Source organism: Cervus canadensis, chromosome 5, assembly GCF_019320065.1.
Source record: "Cervus canadensis isolate Bull #8, Minnesota chromosome 5, ASM1932006v1, whole genome shotgun sequence".
NCBI lineage: Eukaryota > Metazoa > Chordata > Mammalia > Artiodactyla > Cervidae > Cervus > Cervus canadensis.
The window spans coordinates 57,025,248-57,030,867 of NC_057390.1; the positions used below are offsets into that span (position 1 = coordinate 57,025,248).

Sequence of the window (5,620 nt, forward strand, 5' to 3'; positions counted from 1 at the left end):
TTTTTAGGAGCTTCTGTTTTATGCCAATTTAAACAACATTTAAATATTTTTAAAGCTGGCCTTTAATTAACAATTTTAAAGATTCTTAAAGATTCAATGCCCTTCTGGCTTTGGCTCTCAATGTTTCTCCTTGGTTTTGTCACTTACTCATTGCCACCTGCTGGATAAAAAAAGAAGTGCAGCTGAACATTTGCCTTTTCCTTAACAGACCTGTCAGCCCTTATCAGCTTGGAGATCAGAACTTGTCCTCCAAGGAGTGGCACCTTATTGCCCCAGGGGAAGGCAGAGGACTATAGTGTGGACTCAGGAAGAAAGAGGTTCTCTGACCTTTCCACCCCTGAGTGTTCTGCACCCTTCATTCATCCCTTCACCCCGGGGGTTGGGGGTGGGTTGCTTGATGAACAGGGTAGCAGCAGGTAAGTTCACTGCTCTGGAGAGCCAAGAGAAGTGCCCATGGTGATAATACTGGCTGCTCCCATACATCCATTGTTGAGATCAGAGCAGCTCTGATAGGTTTCTGTACCCTGTGGACAGGTTAGGTTTACTTATTTAGGCTAATGTCAGATGACCTTAGGAATAAAAATTAAAGAAAGCTATTTTCAAGGCTGTTCTTAAGATATAAAATTAGACTTAAACAAGAGATTTGAAAACTTGTTCACCACAGACTACTAAAAGTTTTCACGGCTCCATGAACACGTCTAACTTTTTGTTTCAAGAATATTGTTGTTGTTGTTCAGTCACCAGGTTGTGTCAGAGTCTGTGATCCCATGAACTGCATCACGACTGTCTTCCTTGTCCTTCACTATTGGAAATTATTGTTCAAATCTGTCACCTTTCCTATTGAGCTCCACTTCAGGTAACCACAGTGTGTCCCCTGGACCTCTCTCATCCCAGCCTGACAGGTCTCTGCTTCTCTCTTAGCAACCGCCAATCCATTTTCTCACTGCAACCAAAACAATCATTATAAAATGCAGATGTAAGCATACCATTGCCATTTTTGAAGTCACAACTTTAATAAGCTTGGTGTGGGGAATGGGGGTGCTTCCCTGGTCACTCACTGGTAAAGAATCCACCTGCCAATGCAGGAGATACGGGTGCAATCCCTGATCCGGGAAGATCCCACATGCCTCAGAGCAACTAAGCCTGTGTGCCACAACTAGTAAGCCTATGCTGTAGAATCCGAGAACAGCAAATACTGAAGCCCACATTCCCTAGAGCCCAGGCTCTGCAACAAAAGAAGCCACTGCAATGAGAAGTTCACGAACCATAGCTAGAGAGTAGCCCCCACTCGCCACAACCAGAATAAAGCCCGATCAGCAATGAAGACCCAGCACAGCCCAAAATAAATAAATAAAAAACTTTGGGGGCCACTCAGGGGCTGTCCTAGTCTCCCTCTCTCTTTTATTTTAACCTTTTCCTATCATTTTCAATTCTTGCCATGTTAACCCACTTCCATTTCCCAAGCACTAGCCTCGCTCTCATTTCTGGGCCTTCACATGCACATATTCATACACACTGCAGACTCTCTGAGCAACTGGCTGACTTGTACTCACTCTTTAGGCCTCAGATTCCTTTCACAAGAGGTGTCTGGTCTCCCAAGGCTGGTGGGGCTCTGCTCCCAGTCCGCGCCCTGGCCAGCACCAGGAAAGCACCCTTTTCACACTGTCTGTGAGGAACCATGTCCTTGTCACCACTCCATTTACACTGCACAGTTCTGGAGGGCAGGGAATGAGTCTTGTTTACTTTTGTATTCCCAGCGCCTAGTACTGTGCCTGGCAATAGTAGATGTTCAAAAAACAAATGTTGCATGAATACATGAAATAGCATATTTGAGACACTTAATTTCCAAGAAAAAAAAAGGTATGCTGTCAATTTTACAGAGTAAATCAGAATCAATGCCTTTCTTTAAAACTAGGTTTTCTGATTAAAGAGAAAGTCATAACTTACTTTCATAATTTTACTTTAAAAATACTGAGGCAAGAAATAAAAATGTACCCTGAGTCCACCATAAATGAAATGACTCATGAGACTCATTTAAATTTTTATTTCCCAAGACTTAACTTAATCAACAGAATATATTACTTAAGAATGAGATTTTCACAAGACCAAATACTATTATGAAAAATAAGTGTGATTTTACACATTGATTAAAACTGGCCATATTTATCTAATCCATAATACTCTTTCCCACTAAAGAAACTGTCAAAATACTTTGTTTGAATAAAGTTGTAGAACACTTGTTTCTTTCTTTCTTTCTTTTTTTTTTTTTTGAGCTTTTCTCCTTTTTTAATCAATGACCACCTTATACAGCTTTGGAAATCTGGACAAGGAAGAGGCTGAGAAGAGGCCTGGTTCCATGTCTGAGGGTCTCTGAGTGAGTCTGCTTCAGCCGGTGGGCCCCAACTGCCTGTTCATGCTTTGGGCACAGCACTTTCCTGAGTAAGAGCTTGCCCCACCCTCAGGGTAGCACCCCCAGTCAAAAAAAAAAAAAGTCAAGGCCCTTCAGGCTTCACCCTCTTTCCAAGGCCCTCAGGAAATAGGTTAGATTCTGAGCCCGGCCTAGGAGGAGGGAGTATACAAAGGGCAGACAGGATCAAGTACCCAGGGATTCCAGTGATTTCCCAGGCACTCTCCTGCCCTTTCCTGACAAGGGAGCAAATAAATAGACCTCCAACTCAGGAACAGGGGTGTTGGAGCAGGGGTACCCTCCCCAGGGGCACCCTCCCCTAAGAGTTAGTAATTAAGTCTCATATTAAAAACAAACCACCCTCAGCCCCTGCCAGTGTCTACAAAATCCAGTGTCTACAAAATCCTAAAGGATTGGGTGAAGGGCTAGCCTGCCTGGGGGTATACAGCACCCAGCCCTGCAGGCTCCCGGAGGAGCTCTCATGTCTGTTCTGCAGCTCCTGGGGCTCCCTCCTCTTTGGGGATGGCTTAAGAAGACTGATGGTGGCTTCTTCATTGAATAGGGAGAGGCTGGGACACCCACCGCCAGGAAGTGGTTCTTTTTCTGAAACAATCTCCACAGGCCCCGGTGGTTGCCACGCACATCCAGGTCCCAGACAAGGGAGGCATTTGACAAGCTGTTTCCAGGTGATGAAGTCATCATCTTTCTCAATTCAGATAAAGGCTTCTGAGCCTGGCAGGGAAAGAGTCTTCACAAGGGTTCTTGCTGTGGTCAAGAACCTCAGCTTCATTAAGCAGCCTGTGAACTTCCACTTCATAAGTGTGCTTCTTCAGACTGTCCATGTTCCTGAGCTACAACTGTGTTGAATTTGTGATTCTGGAAGTAATCCTCATGGAAGCAACCATTCATGTTGAGGCCAATGATGCCCAAGTGGTAGGATCAGGACACATAAGGGATGTTGCACTCTGTACCTTGGCATTGTTCCAGCATCAGCATCCACCCATCCCAAGCCCAGAGCTTTTCCAGTGTGGACCACTGGGGCTCAAGCTTCTCCTTGTACAAGGACTTCTGAGCACCCAGCCCAGCCTAGGCACAGTCTCCAGACGGTACAGCAGTGCTGGGTCCTCAGCTGTGTGCTCACAGCCCTGGTCATTTCAGGGAGAGATCCACTACAAGCTGTCGTCCTCCTCTAGCAGTTGGATGGTTTGCCTCAGGAGACTGAAAATAGCCACAGCAGTGTCCAGGTCCTCCTTCCAGAACCACAGCAAACCTGGCTTCCGGAAACAGGTTGAAAGTGGCAGCGAGGCTGGCCTTGTTGTGCTGAGACACACGGGTATTCTTGACACCGATGGAAGAGTGCTGGATGCCCCTTGGACCAAACAGCAGCCACCACAGCAGTTGGTTCCTCATAGTAGCCGTTAATGAAAACTGTTATCATCTGGAAAGGCAACCCCTGGGCTGAGGGCAGAGAGCACAGCGTACTGTACCGGTAACTGGGCCGGTTCCCCACAATGACTGCCACAGGCACACTGAGGACCTTGTTGTCTGGGCGTGGGTCAGGGCTGAGCTGGGAAGGTGTGGGGTCCTTGCAGCTATACACGCTCCCTTGATTTTGCTGTAGAAGCCGCGGCTGTGACGGTTCAGCTCTGTGTCTGCCCAGTGGCACGTCTTCGTCTCTGCCTCTTCAGCTGAGCTTCGTGGCACATCTGTCTTCAGCAGAACTGAACCCCCGCAGGAGGAGAGGGCAGGTGAGTCAGAATGTTTCTCCCCAAGGATAGGACCTCCTTTTCATTGCACGAAGGCCCAGGTATCTCTCCAGCCCAGGGCAGGGCCAGCCTGGCTGTTGCACCTCCTCGGCAGAGCCTAGGCTGTGTCCTTGAGATGGAAGGAGCCCTTGTCCTTGATGATGCAGATGAACCCTTGGCCAGGTGCCACCATGTTGAGGAACAGCACCATGGCCTCATCTATATGAGGAGCGCGCATGCCTGCTAAGTTGCTTCACTCATGTCCTACTCTTTGTGACCCCATAGACTGTAGCCCACCAGGCTCCTCTGTCCATGGGATTCTCCAGGTAAGAGAGTGGGTTGCCATGCCTTCTTCCAGGGGAATCTTCCCAACCTAGGGATCGAACTCAGGTCTCCCACATTGCAGGCAGATTCTTCACCATCTGAGCCACCAGGGAAGCCCAGGTCAGTTTCTACTCCCAGGTAAGATACCGCTCCACTTTTTCCACACCCCAAAGGGCTTGATGAGGGGGCTGGGCTTCCAGTCATCCATGCCATATTGGGGGGCAGGGGGACAAAGATGGGGGGACAGGGGTGCGGGGACGGCCACCACTGTCCTGACCAACCCAGGCCTGCAGGAATTGCTCAGGGAGCCCAGGCCCCGCTGAGGCCCGCACAGCTCTGCCCAGCACACCGCAGCTTCCACCTACTCCACGCCTCTGGTGGCCCCACCCTGGCCCACACTTGTTTTAAGAGGCCAAAAAGCAGGACAAGTTTAAATTCTGGGCCTCCAAATCAAATTTTGGAAAGACTTAACAGCATCAAAATTACATTATTGTTAGTCATGCCTATTCTGTTATTGTGGGGACCCCCAAATACCCCCAAAGGCTGTAGGACTCCAGCTCTAACTGAAACTGACACAGTTCTGTGCCCTGGCAAGGACTCTGAAGTCACAACCTGGTTTCACGATGAGGAGTAATGACTGTAAGTGATGAATGGTAAGGGTTTTATGTTCTGTCTGCAAATCATGATGGGAATCTCATGGTACAAGATATAAAACAACTTGTTCTCAAATATTGCTTTGCCATCTCCACTGCTCATTAACTTAATTTTGTGGGAGTTTCTGGATAGAAGACAAACACTTTTATGAATGAGTCAGAAATGTTATTATACAAGTCTTTGGAAAATGCAATTCTATTGTTATATTTGAAAATAGTCATTGCCTTTCTTTGTTTTGCAGAGATAAATATGCTTTCCAAGGACAGCAAAGGAAAAATGCAAAAAAATACCTCCTGGTATTCTCCTTGTGGAAACTTCCCTTCAGCTATTAATACAAAAATGTCAGTGTAATAGGCTAGGTGATGGCCCTGGAGATATCAGGTCAAATACCCGGAACCTGTAAATGCTGCTTTATCTAGATAAAGGGTCTTTGCAGATGTGTGTTTTTTTTTTCTTCCAGATTTCTTTTCAGATGGGGAGATAATCCTGG

General features: G+C 47.1%; 1 pseudogene; it reads right to left on the reverse strand.

The window, feature by feature from the left end:
* Window positions 1-2,886: 2,886 nt before the first annotated feature.
* Window positions 2,887-5,284, reverse strand: LOC122441810 (annotated as a pseudogene).
* Between the last annotated feature and the right edge of the window lie 336 nt (window positions 5,285-5,620).